The 22,234-nt window shown below is 40.7% G+C and overlaps 1 long non-coding RNA gene across 1 annotated transcript; it reads right to left on the bottom strand.

Moving 5' to 3' along the window:
* Positions 1-1,375: 1,375 nt before the first annotated feature.
* LOC146893872 (uncharacterized) lies at positions 1,376-6,503 on the bottom strand. Its single transcript, XR_015002566.2, has 4 exons — positions 6,392-6,503; positions 6,161-6,237; positions 4,314-4,502; positions 1,376-3,228 (listed from the first exon to the last, which is right to left on the bottom strand). It is a non-coding gene; the product is annotated as an uncharacterized LOC146893872 (long non-coding RNA).
* Positions 6,504-22,234: the final 15,731 nt, after the last annotated feature.

The following is a 22,234-nucleotide window of genomic DNA, read 5'->3' as shown; positions in this document are numbered from 1 at the left end:
TCGCATTTGCAGTGGAACTGCTTGAGGACTAGAAATAAGTATTCTCTGAACACATCCCTCTTACCTACTGAAGACTAATTCTGTACTCCAAGAGGAAATGTTGGCATTCTAGTCCCTAGCACCTGTGACTGTGCCCATCTTTGTTAATAGTCTTTGCAGATATAGTCAGGGACATTGGGGTAAGTTCATAGACGGACCCTAGTGCAACATGACTAGTATTCTCACAAGAAGAAGCAGAAATTTTCAGAGATAAGGGCACATGGCAACAGAGATGGGACCTGAAGGGAAGGTAGCTGCAAGTCCACGGTCGCTACAGGTGTCCAGCTGCGACGGGGAGCTGTAGAAGACAGCTAAGGGTTCTACCCAAGTCTTAGTGACACCTTGCTTTTGGACTTCTGTCCTCCAGAACTGTGAGATCTGAACTCCATTTTCCCCCAGTAGCTCCAAGAGGCTAGCACACTATCAGCAAATCACCACTAGCCATGGTAGAGTTCAACACCTGCCTTCTCACTCACACTCTGAAAGGACCACACATTCTCATCAATCGGGTGTGTATGCTCCTGTGTCAGCTGTTTGATACAGACTCTAAATCTGAGCTGTGTTCTCCAGTGAGCTTCCATGTTGGCTAACAAGAAATGCACAAAGGAGTGCCTGAGATGGTGGCTAAAACACATGTCTGGGTAAGACTTCAGCATCAGATATTATTGTGTGTGATATCGCATGAGGCTGTGGGCGTGTCACATTTTAGAGCATCCTGGCTAGGTAGGGTCTCAGCTTTCCTGTACCCTTTTCTGTCTTTATTGAAGGGTTTTCCTCTTTTGTTCCAGCCCTTTGCTATATTGTACTATTTGGTTTCATCATGGCTCTCAGTCCCTGAAATGCTTGCATTTATTTTTTGTTTATTTGTGGTAGACGTTCTCATTGTTGACAGGGTTGACATCTAGCTCCAGAGAACATCATGTGAGGCTGTTCTGGGAATTGTTGAAAGTGTAATAGGTTCCCTGGTCTGTATCTACTAGATGCCAGTAGCACTCTGCCTATCATGACAGTAAGTTTCTAGACACTGCTGTGTGTCCCTTGAGGGAAAAGTCCTACTCTGCTGTGGAGTGCTGATATCAGGCTTGTTTCTGAAAGCAGGCATTATTTGTCTTTTTGCTTACTGTCTTTCTAGCTGATTGCATAGAACTAAATAAACGCCTGCTGTCAAATCAAAGGGAGTGCTACCTTGGAGTTAAGATTGCTCTTCTGTCGGAACACGGAGGAGAAATGCTCCATCTCTGGTTTGAAGACTCCCAAGGAGAGGCAGGCCATGCAAATGTAGTCCACACCAACATGCTTTATTTAGTCAGAGGTGGGCAGTGGGGATGCTAGGCAGTAAAAGGGAGGCAGTGGATTGTTTCTCGGGATGCTGATGAAGCAAACATGTGTGGGATGAATGGTGGAAGGGGGACAACTCAGGGTGGCCTCAGAGAATGCGGTAGAGTAGCAAAGACCAGGACTGAGCTGGGAGAAAGGAGAAAGCTTCAGTCTGAGATATCTGATTAGCGAACTGCCCTCTGAAGTCATTACTATACCTGATTATTCCCCTTATTTGTGCTTCTTGGAGACAGATGAGAGCTTCATAAAATGGCATTGCCCCTAAAGCTCATGTTTCATTATCTTTACTTTTGTTCAGCAACCATCACATCCGATCATTTTTACATTAATTGTACATAACACCACTTTGCTTTAAACATATTATTTTTAAACATTTTGTTTTACAGTCCACTTCCCAGTGAGAAATTCTGTAGACAGTGGCCATAAATCTCTCTAGAAAGAAAGCGAAAGTTGTCTATTTTAATTTCATATAAATTCCCTACAGCTTGTGAAAAGAAATGGAAGACAGTAAAAAAAAAAAAAAAGAAAAGAAAGAAAAAGAAAAGCCTCTCAAGCACTTGCAATATCTCCATTTTCCCTCCTACTAGTGGGGTGCTGTTTTTAAGCTGAATAGATTACTTTCCAAATGCATTTGTTTAAGGTTAGAGTTTGAAAATGTGTTTGGGGACAAGGTGGAAGATTTTGAATAGAAATAGGAATTGAATTTGGGATGTGTGTGTGACCAAAAAGATAGAAGCAATGAGATTTATAAAACAGCACACGCTCCTGACAGATAGATTTTCCTAAAATTTTGCTTTCAATGTCCTGTAGTTCTTTAACCCTGATGACGGGGTATGTGGTCAATCACTCCCTAAGCTTAGTGTCATAAAAGAAATACAAGAACCCAGTTATTTTGCTTACAACATTTTTTCCCTTCTTGGGCAGGTGTCAATGTAGATGACTTGCTCTGGTTCTCATGGCAACAGATTCAGCGTTGAACATATTGGATGAGAACAGATTCATCCTGGAGTTGGAGGATGCAATTCCAGTGTGGTACTTTCACTTGTTTGATGAGTTGGCATTGATTCATCATTGATCTTAGTTGAGTGCCAGCAAGCAGGGTCTCTTCATGTGGACCTCCCAATGTGACAGTCTGCAGTCATTGCATTATTTATATGATATGAATTCCCTTGAGATGATTAAAAAAATATGCCAGCTGGGCGGTATTAGTGCACACCTTTGATCCCAGCACTTAGGAGGCAGAGGCAGGCAGACCTCTGTGAGTTCGAGGCCAGCCTGGTCTACAAGAGCTAGTTCCAGGACAGTCACCAAAGCTACAGAGAAACCTTGTGTCAAAAAAAATGCCTAATTTAGGATAGTGGTAGGAATACTGCATCATAATAGGATCAGAACAAGGTCACATGTAGAGGAAAATATGAAACGAGAGAAAGTACGCCACAAAGACATCAGAGCACAGGCCACTGTGTAGATTGTTTGCGGGAACAAATGCTTAGTTAGCAGTAATGGTCCCTGATTTTATGCATCAGGTTTTGGGTACCAATTTTATCTTTACTTGTAGTTCAAGATTCCCAGGTCTAAGGATTGTCACCTACCATATGGAAAGGGTCACAGGCCGCTCGGTTACATTTTGTTACCCAGAAGTCATCCTGACTCACGCCCATTTCATGCACAGTGAAAATCAAACACAGCCCAAATTTCCACTGTGTTTGCCATTTCAAGAGTTCACATATCTGCCCACATTCCTTCATCTGCCCAGCTGCTGCCTCAGACTAAGCTGTCACAATATTTTGCCTGGAATACGGTCTGTCTGAGCCAGCCTTCGTTGAGTCAGCTCCTCCTTGCAACATCCACCTAAAAGCAAATCCAGTCATGCATTCACAATTACCAATAAGAAAAATATTGCAGTGGTATCTGAGTCTCATTAGGACTATGCTGCAAATCTCAATGAAACTCACACATAAGGACTGACTTTGTGTCTTTCAACCTGACCTGTGTCAGTACTCACCCCCTACTCCCTTCCTCTGAGCTTCACCCAGGGTGGACATCCTTCCCTTTCTGGGACTCTTGGACAGTATTTCAGGGTCTGTTTATGAGATTGTATTTTCAAGTGCTGGCATATCAACTTGGATGCTATTTCTTCTGACCTCTACAGTTAAGCAGGTTGCTCCTACTCACTCCTTCTGGGCATAAACTGACTTAGGTAGTGACAGTGCCATTGTGTATTATCTGGTGTAACTGTCAGCCTTGACAGAAATGGTTATTTCAATGGTTTGGCAATGCCATTAAAATCTTTCAGAAATGAGGATCTTTGAGCATTTCCACACGTTATGTTCAGCCGAATGCAGACTCATGTTTACAGAACGGCTGCCAGCAGCAGTGGAGGCTAAAGTTCCTTAATTCTGTTTGTCTCAACATGGGATGCTGGTATTGTTCTTCAGAGCAGTTGAACCAATAGTTCATGACCAAAACCCTCTTTAGGTCGACATGAGTCAACTGGGGAGCATCAAGGGATAACTTATTTGAACATATCTGGTTTCACTAATAGTTTCAGAAGAGGCATTAGCATCTTCTGAGCCTCATAACATTGTGGAGAAGAACTGGACCTCACATCAAGACTTGGCTTACATTGGGTAGGGGACAGTAGAGGAGAGATTCTGGGAGGCTGCCAGTGGTATTCATTTTGAACCCCTATGCCTCATCTCAGTAGAGTTCACTATAAGTTGCAATGTAAAAGTTTAAAAACTGTGAGGAAAAGCTTCTCTACTCTAAATGCCTCATATGAGCAGAATCATGCACTGCTTGCCTTTCTATAACTGGCTTCTGTCACTTAACATAGAGTCCTCAAAGATTGTCTATTCATCCACCAAGCAAGCATCAGAGAATCCTCCCCTTTTAAATCTGAGCACATTTATCCACTCTCTGTGCATTTTCTCTACCTGTTCATCAGTTGATGAAAACTTGGGTTGCTTCTCCCATCTGGCTGATGTAGTCAATGATGCCTGGGTTTTCATTGCAGTGGGTTATTCTTGGGTGTCTTTGGGTTGCACTCTGCTTCTCTCACTACACCTGCTGTGAGCTGCATCAGACACAAGCTGCATCTTCTGCTTCTCCTCAGGACTGTCTCCCTGTGACCCCAAATGAGAACTGGCAGAGTGCAGATGTTCAGCCTTTTCTAAACTAAGAGAACCTGGAATGTCTTAAAAGTTATCTCAATTTTCCATTGTAACTTTTCTATACAACCTCATAATTATACACAAAAACATAGCTCTATCAAATACATGGTTCTATTGAGAGAGAAAAGAGAAAGTTGCGCTGCATGATAATACCATAACAAAGGAAAATTTACTTGCCTTTGATCATTTTTAGCCACCATGGCTATATAGAATCATATAGGTTAGGTGTTTGCAATTATATCTGAAGTAGTTTTTAGATATCAGATGTTTGGAAAGTGATACAAGGGCTTTCATTTTATTCAGACCTTCAACAGGGACACACTCTAGTTCCAGTGCTAACCCATACCCTCCTCACTAAAACTGTGAGGAAATCTTCACCAGTCTCAAGAAGGAAGTAATGGCTCATTTAACACTGTCTCATTCTGTTCACTAATTAATGCTAAGGTTAGTTAGTATTTCTAAAACTTATGGAACTTCTTAAAACAGTATTATAATAAACTGTCATGGACTCATGATCCAATTTTAACAATTATCAACCTAAGGCTCATATTTTGTCATTGTTGTTCTTTCTACTGCTGCCTTTGACTAAATTATTTTGGACTGAATCCCAGACATCATATAATTTAATTCATATGGATTTTTCTATGTGTTTAATAAGTATACTTAAAGAAATATAACAACAATGTTATTTGTTATATCTGAGTAATTTAAAATAGTTTCTTATGATAATGAAATGTTCTCATTTAGAAATAGGAAAACTGGTTTACCAGTATATCCTCACATTGTATTCACATTTCAAGACCGATAAAAATGTTCCATGAATTCATGATCAGGCTCACAGATTTCAACAGGCCTAGAGAGTTTCCTAGGCTCCAGGTTCACAGTCATCTATATAGATCACGGTGGCAAATAAACCAAGAAGCTGGTTGGCTCTCAGCAAACCCACAGAGAATGTAGGAAAGATTTCCATGGCAGAAAAGGGATGTAATTCTGCTACATGGTCCTCTTGATGCCACAAACTTCTAAGCTTAGAAGATTGTGGTTATCTTTGGTCATCCAAGGTCTACTCACTCCTTACATTTCTCATCTCATACCGGGAGTCTCAAACTAGGCCTGGCTACTGAATGCTGAATGTGGGGGAACTATGGAGACCAAGCCTAGAGCTGAGTGGGCTGGAGCAGTGACACTGTGCAGGGACCCAGCCTGCCTTCTTTGTGCTCTAGGAGTGTTTCAACACTTCCTCTCCTCTTCTTACCATGTTGTCATGGTCCTGATGGTTGAGTTCTGTTTGTAAAACATTTACCCAGCATGTGTGCAGGAGCCAGCAGTGTTAGATGCCAGGTTCTAGAAAATGAATAAGCTATGCCATTTATGGATAGAGTGTCTGCACTGATTATCAGGTTCTTCCTCATTTGAAAACTTAATCTATGCTTTGGTAGCGCTTATGAGGAACTGCACGGCTAATGGTGTTTTCCTTTACCTATGGCTTCACCCCCAGATGCTGATGGGTCCCACTGGAGCCCAGATAGCCTGTGACTCCTGCCTTTCTGCTAGTAGAGTCACTTCTGAAGTACCTTTTTGACCGGATGGAGTTCTTATGTATAGCTCACCTGTGTGGTTCTTGCCCACCAGGTGGGGAGATGAATGCTGAGGTGATTACAGGATGAAGGCATGTCACTGGTTAATTCTGTTGGAAAAATGACAGGTTAAAATGTTGGCTAAATGAATCCCCAGAACATTGCCCACTCCATCTTGTGCAATACCGCCACCACCTGCCCCTACACTGCAGCGTCCATAGGAGCCCGGAATGCATTTATCTCGTCGTGCCCCCAATTTCCTACCATTCAGTCTTCTGATCTTGATCTCAAGCTTTGTCCTTATCCTTTTGTTTCCATTTCTCCTGTGTTCTCCATGCCCTTGGAACTAGCCTTTTAAAGGCGGCCTCTGCCGTTCTTGGCTTGGACTTAACTACCCAGGCAGAATTTCTACTTAATTTACTATTGACATTTCAAACTGATAAGTGAGTACTGTCAGCTGGGTCCCAAGTGCAGCATGACTTACATACTTTGGAAGAGTACGTGGAGGATGAAGGCAAAGGAAGAAGAAAGAGTGAAAAATGAGAAAGATTTCAGCCATGTAACTCGTGAAAGCGCCCACCAGGCTGTTCTGGTTTTGTTTGTTTTAAAAAATGACTGGAGGCCATAATGTTTGAACTTTCCATTGTCAAGTCTGCTGAGAATTCAAGCAGGGCTAACCCCTGGAGACTTCTCTTTCTTCAGTTCCTGAGATGGAAAAATGAAAGCCTGAATCTTATTAAGCAGATCCCCAGGACTTGAGTAGAAAGAAATATGAAAACACGATTTTGTGTTCAAGCCTGGAAAGGAAAATAACTTCAGAGGGAGTCAGACATGCTTTGGAATTCTATAACAGCACAGTGAGGCGAAGGCAGAATGTGTGTGTATGGTGTGCGTGCGTGTGTGTGTGTGTGTGTGTGTGTGTGTGTGTGTGTTTGTCACCAAGATAAAAATCTTATTTAAAAATTCACAGGAGACTGCTTTTCTAGAAAAATGACTGGTACAAATATATCAAATTACTTTTTAAGATGGAACTTACATTTTATGCAAAAGACACATTAGCAGGCTTCAAAATCCTGGGAAGAAAGCTTCTGTCATCTCTCCCCCCATTATAGTCCTACAGACCAGCAGGGCTCCTTCCATGAGCCCTGTACCACTCTCTTTCCAGATCCACATAGACCTTATTATCTGTACCAGTTGATCAAACTCATATTCTGTCAGGCTGTCTCGACAGCCTTAACAAAATACTACAAAATGGGTGGCTTATAGGCACAGAAAATTATTTATAATGTTTCTGGAAGCTATATATCAGGGATCAGTGACAGCATGGGTAGAAGCTGATGATCTAAGAGATGTAGATGTAGATCTACATCTAAAGATGTAGATCACTGAGTCTTAATTGTGTCATAACCCCAAAGAGGATGATATAGCTTATTGGAGTACTTAGGACACTGGTCCTATCTGAGACAGCTTCATGCTCATGTCCTAATCATATCTTAATGGCTCTCCCTCCTCATCCTATAGTCTTGGATGTCAGCATTTGTTATAGTTATAGTTTAGATATATGTCCTGCTTCCCCTCCCCCAATAGGATCATGCTGTCTCTAGCTGGTAGCCTTGTCTTAAAAGACTGTGGAACCTTTGTGACAGGAGCTATAGTTCGTGGAGGTAGGTTACTGGAGGTGAGCCTTTGGGTATTATAGCTCAGCCCGAATTCTGGCCTGAGCTTTCTCTTTTATGAATGTCCAAGTTCTGAAAAAGTCACAAGTTCTCACCACTATGGAACTGCAGACAGGGCCACTCTTTCTCCACCATGATGGGCTATGACATAAACATTGTTGGCTCCTGTAATAAGGATTATGGTGTAGATGAACATGGGTGAATAGGAAATGGTTGGTTTTAGATACCTGAGCCCAAGTCCCTTTGTAGGGAAGCCTTCTCTTGTCTCTCAGATATGATGCCCAGATATTTTACTGTTTTTAGAATGAATGACCTGAATATGTGGGTGCCTCTTAACTGATGTCCAGGTCATTGACTCCTGATGATCTTGAAAGAAAATTACTGTGGTTCCCTTGAGACTCTGGGTTGTGTTTACACACTTGCAATATACCTTGCATGGAAACAACTGATAGGTTTCTGTCTCTGTGCTTTGGAAGAGGATCTTTACTCTTTCTAATTAAAATTCCCTGTGTTTTCCTTTAAGCTACATCTTCCATCGTAAAGGAATTTGAGTCTCTCAGAAGAAAGAGAATTGTTGGCAGCTTTCAAATGTCAGGGGCATGTATCTGCCTGTCAAGATTTCCAAACACACATGCATGAAGTGCTGCGAGATCAGCATAGAGAATGTCCATCTTCTGCCTGTCCCTGAACAAGAATGATGAGCCGATTCTGAAACAACAATTAATTGAAATCTGTTATTTACATCAGCTGACTCTGTTGTGCGGTTAATGGGATTTTGACAAATAAAATGCACCTTATATATCTACCATCTTGGTATAAGAATAGTTCCCTCGCCCTTAATGTCCCTTGTGAACTACCTCTTTTATGCTTTATACACCTGTCATATTTTACTGCTCATATAGTTTTATCTTTCCCAGGGTGTCTTGCGATTGGAATCTCTTTTCAAAACTTTAGTTTTTGCAGTAGTTTATCTATAAGAAGCATTATAGGGAATTCTGGAGCTTTGACAATATAATTCTTTTTACTTTGTTTTAATATGCTTCGGTGCTCTACGGACTATTCTGAATCTTGCACTTCTCTGTATAAAGTTTAGAATGAATTCATCAATACCCAGAGAGTAACTTGTGTTGGTGGTCTACTGTTGAGCACAGCTACCTATCAAAGAAAAATTTGCTGATATGTTGAATAGGATAATGTTGAATCTGTTGACATGGTTGGGAAGAACTGATCTCTTCACATTGCTGAATCGTCTGATTCTAGGAATGTACAATGTTTAATCGTTCTTTATTTCTTTTGTTTGAATTATATATTTCTCTCTGTGTAGATTTTATACATATTTTATTAGACTTATACCTCAGAAATTTTGGAGGATGATAATGTGGATGGCATCCTTTCTTTAATTTCAATTTTCAGTTGTTCATTGTTAACATATAGATTTATTTTTTTAATCTCAAAAGAGAAATCTCCCATGCAAGTTCAAATTGCCTTAGTGCAAATAAAATCTTGCTAGAGATTAAAGGATAATACTTATCCAAAGACTGGTTCTTACAGTCTCATCAGGAGCTCATTTATTAGATGCTTGAATATTGTCACGGTGAATAGCTCACCGTCTCCCAAAGCTACTCAATGTATTTTGAACTTTACTTTTAGATTGTATTTCTCTATATTTGATTCCTCATGGGTGAAATATCGCTTAATTATAAAATGATAAGGCATTTGTCACTTAAGTTAGTGGCTTCACCTGCACTCTCACGTGGATAACTATTGCAACGGTTTGATGAATCCGAGGAGTCCTGGATGTTTGTAGTCAGACCCTAGAGTACCACCTGAACACCTGACTTAGGGTTTCAGTTCCCCACTTAGCTTAATGACTTTGGGTGAGCTTCCTTTCTCAATTGTTTTATGCTTAATAGTAAGAAAATTCATGTCCCCAAAACACAGCCATGTAAAAGAATCAAGACAGTGAACCTGAAAGTAGATGTTAATCACACTGTTCAGTGAATATGTGATTTTGAATTCATCATCTCTTACATTTGCTATCACTATCCAAATTGTCAGCTGTACATTGAAAGAGAGGCAGAGAGAGAAGCAGATTTGGTGTCATCACACTGAACTTCACTTTCAACTTTCAAGTTTTGAATGCCTTGGTTAAAAAGAGTAAAACATAATTTAGTTTAACTCCTTAATTTCACTGATCAGAAAATTGAGGTGGAAACCCTATTTAGTTGCTAGAGTTAGAAAGGTCCTAGTCTAACTCTTAATACCAGTGTCTTTCTCTTAACTCAATAATAGAGACACCAGGATATTCCCCACTGGCTCTGTCACTTCCCATGGTTTCCTGCTTCCCCACATATGCTGAAGCACTAGTTTCTAAGTTGCAGCTTTCATTGTGAAGAACTAGAGATGGCTGCATGGTGGGCACTTGCCTTACTCCATTGTGTACTGGTAACAGAATACTGACTTCTTTATAGGGAAAGAACTTTGTTTTACCCATAGTTCTGTGGACTCTGAAGTCAAGCATAATACTGCACTTGGTCAGAGCGGTTTTTTTTTTTTTATTTTTCCTTTCGGTGTTGTCCTGTACACCAGTTTTCATGAGAAAGCAGAATAGCAAGAGGGGGACTGGTAACTGACTTTTATAACAAGCCCACTTCCTTAGTAACTATCTTATTTGCATACACTAATCTCACTAATCACTACTGGGAAGCACATTTAAATACAGCAGCATTCCCTCCCCAGGGTATTGGCAGGAGAAAGATACATAGACCTTGAGAACTGAGCAGAAACCTTAGAGATAAATCTACATGCCTATACTGTTTATTGACATAGGTTCTGAAAACATACACATAGCCTCTTCAGCAGCTGGTGGTAAGAACATTGGGTACATGCCTGCACAATAATTAGTCAGGACCCTGTCTCTCTTAAGTCACAAAAGTAAAATCAAAATGTATTGAGGACTTAAATGTACAATGGGGAGTTAGGAAACTCCCTGGAGAAAATAGATCTCTATACTGGGGTAAGTAATGGTTTTTACCATTCTAAAAACAAAGTCAAAAAGAACATTATCAGACAAGTTGAGATGATGTCAAGCGAAAAAGGTTTCTGTTCAGTAGGACATAGTCATCAGGGTGAAGAAAATCTGCAGATTGGAAAAACACTTATAAACTATACGTCTAAGGGGGTTGTGAATATACAAGGAATATAAAAATTCAATGTCAAGCAAATGAACAACATGATTTAAAAAGTTAACGAAGTAGATATAACTCCAAAGAGACAAAAAAATGTGCTCAGTATGAATAATCACCTGAGAAATACAAATTAGAGCCATAACAAGATTGCTTCATTTTGATAAGAATAATTATTAGCTGAGAGGTGAAGGATGACAAGTGCTGGCAAGATGAGGACACAAGGGAGCATGTGCATGGAAAATAGTTCAGCTGTTGTTGAATTTGATACGGAGTTTCCTAAAAATATTTAATAGAAGGCCCATACCATCCAACAGTTTCACTACTGGGTATGTCTACAAAATGGATGGCAGACAATGTGAATAGTCAGTATGTATTACATAGAGGCATGGAATTGTCAAGTACCAAATTTTTGTTAGAAGACTTCTATTTCATTTACATTTAAAACTTTTATTTTCTTTTGAAAATTTATTTGAGCTCATTTTTCCATATAATGTGTAATTATCACATTCTTTCAGACACTCCCACCTTGCTACGAACAGAAACCAGCCAAATACTAAAACAAACCAAAAAGCACACACACACAAGTCATGTAGTCTGTTTTGTTTTGACCGACACAACCTGGGCATAGGGTCTTCCCTGAGTGTGAATGAGATACTCAGGGATATCCTTTTGTGGAATGATGACTTAATTTTTCCCAGTAGGTGTCACTTGTAAATAGCTTTTAAAGCACAAATTTAATTAATCAAAAAGTCAGATCAATCATTCACAGAGATATTTGAAGTCTCATGGTTATTGAAGGACTGTTTACAACAGTGGAAAATGAAAGTTACTTAAATATGATGGCTGAATAAAGGAACTGTGACATACTTATGCAATAGAAGGGAATTGACTCTTCCCCCAAAGAATGAAATCTTGTCACTATATGTAGGACCTACAGATGATTATGTTTAGTTAAATAAGTCAGGCACAGAAAAATAAATGTTACATGATCTCATTCATATGTGAACCATAAAAAGCTAAGAATAGAATGGTGGTTTCCGGAGGTTAAAAGCAAAAGAGAAGGGAAAGGAGATGAGGAGGATGGAAGTTTATCTTTGATTGCAAGACTTCTTAGTGATGGGTAACAAGGTGTAGTGTGCTCTTACAGATTAATATGACTATGGATAAAATGTATTATACCTTTCAAAACTCAGAAGAACGTATTTCTAATGTCTTCATGATAAGTGATAAAGATATAGATATATTTAACCTGATTTAAAGGTTATATAATGCATCGAAACACCAATATGTACAATTATTTTAAGAAAAGTCTCTATTTTCCTGGTTGACAGTCTTGGAACTTGCTATGTAGAATAGGCTTGCCTCACACTCACAGAGAGCTGCTTGCCTCATCCTGGGATTAAAGGTATGCACCACCACACCCGGGTAATAGTGTGTAATGTTAATTTTCTAATGTATTAGTTAAGAGTAAATTAAATTTAAAGAAACAAGAACTGAGTGCTCACCTCTGAAAAGAAATGAATGCTCTTTGAAGCTACATGAGGGCAAGAAAAGCAGAGAACCTTATTTTTCACATTAGTTTCTACTGACAAAGAAAACCAAGCTCCATTTTGGTGAACAAATGCTTCACTGAAACTAGTGTTCCAATATCCCCCTGAAAACCAACTCTGGGATTTTTCTTAGAGAGAAAGATGAGGACGTTTAAAACGTTTTCTATGCTACCGAGTACACAAGCATGCTCTAATCTTTGTCCTTGAGTAGCTCATAGCCAGCCATGTATCCTGGTTTGCTGCATTCCACCTAAGAACTGTGGAACCTTTGATTGATGGTTCAGCTTCCATCATAACTAAAACAGCCACAGTGAATGGACGCGCCTTTTCAGAGTGTACTGTGAGCAGCTACGTAGAAAATTCACAACTCAGTACTTTGAGAGCAATAAGTGCAGCAGTACAAATCCTGATTGAGACACTAAACAACACACACAGGCACACACACACACACACACACACACACAGAGAGAGAGAGAGAGAGAGAGAAGTGAGAAACCTAGATCGTTGACACTCATCACAAGCTTAGGAGAGTCAGGAAGTGTTGTTTTCTAGATCCATGGTCCTGATCTCAGGTTGCTAGCTAGCTTCCTGAACTGTTAGAGAATACAGTTCAGTCCCTTAGACAACGGTACTTTGTCGGCCGCTGTCCCCTGACATCACAATACCAACAGAAAGAAAAGATGTGCTTTGGCCTCTTTCTCTGGACTGTTATGTCTGGATGAGTCTTGTGAAACCTTTCCATTCTCATTGCAGCCCTGGAGGACCCAGTGTGAAGACTCTGGGGACTGGCGGGCTGGCGGCTGTGGAGTCACTAAGATCAGGAGGCCTGTTCTTGCCAGTTAGTTAATACCTCTGACCCTCTGTTTATGCTACACTGGTTTGTTTTCTTACATTGGCACATAAATTTTTCCTCACTCATTTGGAAAGGCATTTGCTCTTTCCCCGATTTCTTCCTCTGTGATTCCACATTATAGGATTTTTGTGAGGGCTCAATTAGGTACAGAATGATCCAGATTGTTTTCTGTTTGTCTGATTTTCATTAATTCACTGTTTAATTCAGCTACTGTTATAATTATTCAGTGAATATTCAGTAAATACTCACTTCTGAAGGCATGAATGAGCAGAGTTACCTTAATGCAGGAAGGAATATGGGAACGGTAATTAGGAAAACAAACACCATGAGAGGTGGGGAGAGTCATCAGGCCCGACTCCAAAACAACCTCACAATGCTTAAGTCAGCCAAGACCAGGACTCAAAACTGGCAAGTCTGGGGCTTTGTGCAAAGACATTTGAGTTAAAGGATGTATTCACGAGGTTTACAGATGAGGGCAGGACTGGCAGCAAGGCTTTGGAGGTTGCCCTACAAATCCCCCACCCCACAGCACAGCCCAAGGATTAGGACACAAGTGTGAGCTTTGTTAGGTGCCAGAGTTAAGGAAAGGGGCTTGCATTTTGCCTGAGGGAGAGCAATTGACTGTTTCTCCCAAAGACCTTGTTTGAAATTAAAGTCTTGGAACACTGGATTCAATTAGCTACCAGTTTAGGGACCTTGGGGATCCTAACTTACTGTGTGCTTCGTTTTCCCTTACAAATCATTCTCTGGCTTCTTGCCTCCATGCTTCTCCAGCCTACAGAAAAATTCAGTCTGCAGACCTGGGTCAAAACCTGTCCCTTTTCCCAGGAGATAAAGGCCACACTCTGCTTTCAAAATCAGTGTGGCTGTCCAGGTAGTTTAGAATGGAGATCTTGAGAAAGTATAGGAAAATATAAGAAAGTACATGTAAGTATACAGTGTGTATATGAATGCTCCCATGTGTATATTTTTATGCATCTGTCTGCATGAATGCGTTTACATAGTAGTTGGAAGAGACTTACCCATTCGATCTGTTACAAATAAAGACTTACAGTCTCCATCCATGACTACTCAGTCAGAGATGCACACAGCATCTGTGGCCTTCAGAGCTTCCAGTCTATAGGAAAACAAATGAATTGAGAAGTGCCTCACTATGGGCAGGTACTGCAAACACCCACCTTCTTTAAGTCTGCAGGACAGTTAGGGAATGTTGAAGGGAGACAGACTGGTGGCCACAAATAGGGTAGAGTTGGAACAGGCTTCCCAGAACCTTCTCCGTTTCTTTTGCAATGTGAGCAGGAGTTTGTCCTGTGTGGCACTAGACAAGATGCAGGACAGGTGCTCTGCCCTACAAAACACATAAAATCCCTCTAGGGAAATTGGTATGAGGTGACAGCCAACCCACATCCCGACTTGTGTTTCCACTTCTGCTTGAAGGCATGCCAATTGGTCTTCTCTTAACATATGTAATACATTCACTGCTTTGTGCTTGGGAAAGGACTTCTTTGCTGGTAATCAGTACATTTTCCTCCTCAACGCAAAAGTTTTTGATGCTTGCAAACAGCATTAAGAAGCATGGAGAAGTACATTTAGGGTACAAAGAGGCCTGAGTTTATGGCTGTGCATCAGGAAGTGGGGAGAAAACCAGGGGTGGTGGCCTTGGGACTGAGAACAAAGAGTTGGAAAAGGGTCAGAATTGCTTTGGCTGAGAGAAAATATCCAAAGCCTCAGAGCATGGAGTTGTTTCCTACACATGCCCTCTTCTGTCATGGAAATTCCCCTCACCTTTTCAATGAAAGGCTGAATGGTGGGCTAGATGCTGTATTCTCACTGATGTACTTACGGGGATATCTGCTTTTAGATTCTGTTAACCCCCTCTCTCTCCCACCCTCTCTATCTTCTTTCATCCTCCCTTCCTTTCTCTTCCCCTCTCCTCTCCTCTCCCTTCCCTTCCTTTCCTTTTTTGAGACAAGTTCTCATTACATTGCCCACACACATCTGGAATTAAAATATCCCTCTGCCTCCACTTACTCAGTGCATGCACCATTCTGTCTGTCCTAGACCTTCTGATATAAAAATTATGTGTGTGGGGTGTGTGCAAGCTCACATACACATCGGTGCATGCATGTCTTACGGTGGTAGATGATAAACTTGAGTGTCATACTCAGGAACATTGGCCATTTCTTTTAGACTAGGTCTTTCATTGGCCTGGAGCTTATCAATTAGGCTAGACTGGCCGGCCAGTGAGCTCCAGGGAAGCCCTGCACTGGATTACATCTGGATGCCACTATGCCCAGCATTTTTTTTTAAACCAACAGAGTTCGGGACTTTTGGTTTTAAGGAACGTGAGGAAGCGTGTAAGGTCATAAAACATTATCTTCCAGCCTCAAGAAGACTGTATGCTCTTGACCCTCTAGTGATTGGCAAAGTATCTTTTTCTACTGATGATAAACACTGAAAGAAATCTCAGAATATTAGCTTATAGGAAGCCCAGCCATCTAATTTATTCAAGTGGAGAAAATGGTGCACGTAGAGCCCTGGAGACGTGGTCCTCCATTTGGTGTGTAGAGTAGATGGTTTTGTGAAGCTGGAAAAGAGGATTAAAAATCAGAATTGAGGAAGATGAGGAGGGGAGATGGGCAGGAGCTGAGTCATTGTTTCCATGGCTTGTAGAAAGGTTTCTACTTACCTGCCAAAAGTTATGAAGATTTTATAGAGACTTTAAAAGGAATGGCAGGCCAATTCCCGCCGCCCGCCCAGCTAGCTTTACCCGAAATAATTACACGGAAACTGTATTCATTTAAACACTGCCTGGCTCGTTATCTGTAGCCTCTTATTGGCTAACTCTTACATATTGATTCAACCCATTTCTAATAATCTGTTTCTCACCACGAGGTCGTGGCTTACGGGGAAAGATCCTAACCAGGATCTGTCTCTGAGAGGAGAGTCATAGTGACTGCTTGACTCTGCTTCTTTCTCCCAGCATCCTGTTCTGTCTACTCCACTTGCCTAAGCTGCTGTCCTATCAAAAGCCAAGGCAGTTTCTTCATTAACCAATGAAAGTAACATATAGACAGATGCCCCTCCTCCATCAAGAGACACTGCTGGGGGAATTGCTTGTTTTGTCCCAGGTTTTGTAAGGGGGCATTTTTGCTCTAGAGAGTATTTTTCCAAAGAAACTCAGTTAAGTCTGAAAGAACCCCTAATGCTGGCTGGTTTCCCTGTAGTTGCTCCCTGCTGTTCCCCATAGGAATTAACAGAAGAGCATATTGAGGTATTTTCTAGTGGAAGTGACTCCTGGGTATCTCAGAGGCATGGGGATGCTGATGCATCTGTTTGGGTTCTAACATCATCAGTTGGTAGCTAAGTGTAGGGCAGCTAGAGAGGTTCCCAGTTTTCCCAAGATCCTTGAATAATCCAGGTTCCCGAGACATTCATAAGACATTAACATGCATCAGTTGTCCTACAAGCAGAACTCCCTCGGGCCAGTATTTGCCCCCTTATCATCCTGGAAGGGCAATACAGCATGACGTCAAAGGTGTGATTCAGTCTCTGGCATACCATCTTTGCCATTGTACTCAGCTGTCCTATGATCTTAGACAATGCATGGCTTCCTAGGGTCCTCCACTTGCTATTTCTTCTCCTCATTCTGCATGGCCCAGTCCATACAATGTATCCTGTGCTCAGCAAATGTTTATTGAATGAATAAATGAGAAGGCAAATGAAAAGTAGTTCATTGTTGAGTTTTTGTTGGATGCACAATGAATAATTTAAGGGAATTGAAGAAAATTGGTCAAACACACTTCTTTCTGCTTACAGCTGATCTACATGTGCAAATCTCAGGTCCTTCTCCACCCTCAGTTCTCAGCCGACTGGCACACTCCTCTCTTAAAACCACCCACCCAGATTGTACAAGACTTTATGTCTTTTTAACAGGGACTCTTGTGCCATGGAACTGCTTCAACCACTTGTGGACCAAATAAAGACTGTTTTTTTCCCCCGGTCTATGGCAGCAATTGACTGGCAGTAAGAGCCTCCTCCAACACTGTGGCAGCTGAGTAGTGGACAAGGCAGAGTTTAGTCAGACTGCCAAGCATCACAACTCTGCTGCTATCCCTCTGCTGTGCAGACTGGGGACCCTGCCCACCCACCCCTGTCCTCAGCGAACAAGAGAAGTTCCACAAGCTGGAGGGGCAGTTGGATCACAGCTTATTCTGCCCCCAGGATGCATCTTTCATCTTAATTGTGCTTATTCAGCTGTGGGGATGCACTGATATCTAGCTGCTCTTTTTTTTTTTCAAAAAGTGCAAAGGCCCATTTCAAAACAGAAGCAAATCCTTTTGAGATGGGGGCCTGGCGTGGGAGTGGGGAAGGAGGGAAAAGAAAATTTTCCATCTTCTTTCTGATATCCGTTGCTTTGTGTGTGAACATTTACAGAGATGCCTGCAGGCAGTTCTCCAAAGCTTCTTTTTGATCAGAATCAATAAAGCTCTCTATGTAGGAAGTTCTCTCACAACCAGCTTCATACTTTGTGCTTTCTTGTGGAGATAAGTCATCTAAAAATCACACAGCCATGGCTCCTATCTGCCAGGGTCTGCTAACAGCACTGGTGGCAATTATCAGTCCATTAACTGTGAATGAAGTGATTTCTATCTTCCAGGTTCTGAGCTGACTACATTTTCAGGATAAATGGATTCAGGAAAAATTAATAGAAATAATAGCTATTATTCACTTTTTGTGTATACCTACTCTGCGTCTGGCACACACATACACACTCATACATACACACACACACACGCACATGCATACACATACACACACTCAGAGGCATACACACTTCTTTGGTGCACTATTTGCGAGGAAAAGCATAATACGACTTATGGAAATATGGAAACTCAAACTGTGCAAAGGAATTAATTTGCCTAAAATCATGATACTCCAAAATGCATGCGACGAACAAGCAAAAACATCTGAGGAAGAACAATTGGTTTAAGAGAGATAGGGAAAGGAGGACACGTCAGGTTCCGTAAAGAGTTCTGTGTCACTGTTTTATGGGCTCTCCTGAGAGAATTTGGAAGGACATGCAAACTTGAGAAGATAAAAATGGCTTAGAATAAAGTTATGCCATTGGGCTTTCTTTCTAAACACCTGGTTTATTGCTGTCACCAACTGTAATATGGATTAATTATAGGTAGGACTAAGGTAATAAGGATAATCAATCAAACAATCCATCAGTGAGTTTATTGTGTTCCTACATTATAAAGGCAATATATACTCATTAGGAATATTTTGGAAAATGCCAAAAAGTACAAGGTAAAAGCATTGATCTCTGAGTCACTGCCCAATGTAACTACTGTGCACTTGTGGATCGCTTTCTTTCCAGTGTTTGTTTATGGGATGATAATTATATTGTATATAAAATCTGGCTTCATATTCACTTAGGGCAGTGTAAGGTAGATATTATAAATTACTTCTGTAGATATTATAAAGTCTTTAAATATATACACTGAGTTGGCATGTAACACAGATTTGTAGCACTTGCCTAGCATGTACAAGGCCCTAAATTAAATCCCTAGCCAAAAATGTTTGCGAAAATTATTACAGCCTCTTAAATGAATATATCACATTTTATATAAACAGCATTGTAGAGTCAGTTATCTATATATTTGATATTTTTAATTTTGATAAGTAGTATTTTCATGAGAATCTTTTAAAAAGTTTTTTTAAACCAAAGTCACATTTTTTTTCTAAATTTAAAAGTGAGTGAGTGAGTGTGTGTGTGTGTGTGTGTGTGTGTATGCCATAGCACATATTTGGCAGTCAGACAACAGCTTTGTGGAATCAGTTCTCTCCTTTCACATTTAAGTGGGTTCCAGGAGTCAAACTCTGGTCATCTGGATTGTATGGTCAGCATTTAACCCACTGAGCCATCTAGCCAGCTCTCTCTCATATTTGTGTGGAATGAACTTCTGGCTGTACTGCTACCGAGTTAAAAGGTCATGTGTTCTTTGCAGTCATTCTAAAATAAAGAAATGCCAATTTAAAAAATAAGCTCTATGACAATTTCCTGGATTGACTCAAGAACTCATATTCTTCTTAGATTGTTAAAAACAAAAATTATGGAATATGAAGTCTTAGTGGCTGGAAACATAATGAGCTTGCATTGTGTGTATGTGTGTGTGTATGTGTGTGTGTGTCTATGATTTGAGTTTAAGATCAATGAGTAAGGAAACACAGCTGTCAATATTGGGAGGACCCTTAGGGAAAAAAACCTAGCAAATCAGTGTCTAGAACTCTAAACTCATTACCTGTTCGTCACTTTTAACTAGATATTGTATATTATCAAGGTGGGTTCTCTACTTCTGACCAATGCTGGCCTTAATATCATGATGCAGTCCCGGCTACAGAAAAATGGCATGTTCCCAAAAGTCAAGGGCACTCAATCTGCATAAGGCTGTAGCAATATCTCTAACAAGAATATGACTTGCATAAAGTTTAATCCATTCTTTTCTCAGCCCTCCCACCCTCAATTTGAAGACAAACGAGTTATATATGCAATGAATGTGCTTCACCATTCCAGGCCTTCTACTGGGAGGAGGCACATCTCTTCTCTCGAGGTCTTACCAATGTAATTAGATTGCTCCAGTTTTGCTCAATCAGATCCAAAGGGAAACCCTCTGGAGGAGGGTTGTGGATTCTTTCTCTGCTCATAAAAAGGAATGATGCAGGAAGAAATGCCTTCTGCTCTGGATATTGTTGTGTCTGCATTCTTTGCTTGAAACTGTAGCAGCAGTCATGACTGAGAAAGAAACTATGAACACCTGATAGACATTTTGATGTAAAATGAGGGGTCTTGGTTTGTGCCTCTGAACTGACAACTTAATTCTGAGGCCTTAATGCACTTGGTGTTATTTGGAGATAAACTTTGATCATTGTTGAAATGAGTTGATAATGGATCTGTAGGGTTAGAAGTTCCAAACACACACTGGATTCTTACTACAAAGTCTGCTGCTATCACCAGGGACAATTTTTCCCATGTGTGAGGCTTTGCGTTACCTGTGCTTTTAGAATAAAGTGAACCAAAAGAAAGTTAACAGAAATAATAACTATCATTTTTTCCCAAATGTCTACCAATATAACTGAAGACTTTCTGATATCTTATATTTGAATGGAAGCCTCCATTATGGAATGAGCGATCTGGACAGGTTTATGAATTCACAAAACTTAGCAATGCTACCATCTATCTCCCCAAGGAGGTTGTCCCAACTTCTGCCCATGCTTCTGCTTTATTTGAATTAACTTTCTTGAGTTCTTATAATGGCCACTTTGATTTTTATTGCACGAATAATATTTCTGTCCCCCCACCTAGCTATGCATGCCATTGGCATCTATATTTTATTCTTTGTAGCTGCATGCTTAGAATTCAAAATGCAAAACAGTGGCTCATTGGAACTTCCATTTCCCATAAAGGTACTTAAGTGATGCACACTGACGTTATTTTTAACAGAATTTGTATCTGCAGGTATTAGTATTCCTTTGGTATTTTCTTCTCTATGTTTCTCACGGAGAACATTTCTCATAACCAAATATAGTTGAGATGAAGCTCCTATGCTCCCAGGGAGAATTAGCCAACTTGGAGCATCCTGCCTTGCTTGAGAGGCAAGTTGAAGAGCATTTGGGGAGAGAATCCATGTTTCCTGTGCTGAACAACTCCTTCAAATGCTACTGACTGCGAGGTGTCTGTCTCATAAACAACAGAATGTGCAGCATCTAGTGTGTGTCTGTAGTCACGTCTAGCTCCATGACATCTGAAAAGTCACCTAAGGATTCAGTAGGTGGCTTGAGATTCCACCCCAGAGGCTTAGGAAGTCGTGATCTATAATACTTATTGGATGACTAAGCTGGAGCATCAGGAAGCTCTCTGATGACTAATAATTATTCTCATTTCACAGTGTATAGTTTGCAAAATAAAGCAAGCAAGGCCTCTGCCCTTTTGTTCTGTGACTCACTCCTGTAAACCCTTGTTGGGAAGACCGTGAGAGCACCGGTGATGCCCATGGGCACTCTTGCTTTTCTCCACTTTCCTCACTGCAAGTCCATGTTTTCCATGCTTGAGGAGAGGTTGTGCTGTGTGGTGTTTAAGAATCAGACTTTGCATTTTCATTTGAACGTCCGCATGTGGGTGCCACCATTTCCCAGATGTGTAGCCTTGGGCCAAAGGCTTAACACCTCTGAGCCCCACTGGTTTTCATCTCTTAGGTAGAAACAATGACAGAAGTTAGAGGTTGTTATGGAAACGAGTGGCTATAAAGTACTTTGTACACAGTTGGTACGGACAGAGAGATGAAGACACGGTAATTATTACTAAGATTAGCTGCAGGTTTTCTCCAGGCTATTTCGAAAGGGGAAAATACATACACAGTTTGGAGACTTAAAAAGAAAACCCTTTTTTAACCTGCTGTTTATTCATTTCAAAACCAATTTCAACAATTTCAACTTTGCAGGTTTTGAAAGGGAGCAGAGCAGAACGTGGCAACATATCAGCGCAGCATGCTTGCTTTAACATGTATGTTCTTTTCTTTCTCTTTAGTGTGCTGACATCATGGTGTGTTCAACCTCCTAATTGTGCTTCCAGATCTCCATGGTAGAAAGTATAACCTCTTGGTGTTCTTTAACCTTTATGTAGGTGCACATTTGTGCATATGTGCATTTCTGTTCATATACAGGTTATAGTGTGCACATGGAAGTCTAGGACAAGGTTGGATTTCAGTCTTTCCACCTTGTCTGAAATAAGGGTTTTTATTGATAGTCCCTGCATTCACCAGGCTACTTGTCTGCAC

The sequence above is a fragment of the Myodes glareolus genome, chromosome 8 (genome assembly GCF_982192425.1).
Source record: "Myodes glareolus chromosome 8, mMyoGla1.1, whole genome shotgun sequence".
NCBI classification, from domain to species: Eukaryota; Metazoa; Chordata; class Mammalia; order Rodentia; family Cricetidae; genus Myodes; species Myodes glareolus.
Note: the sequence above shows the minus strand (reverse complement) of the source record. Positions and strands in the feature narration are given on the sequence as shown.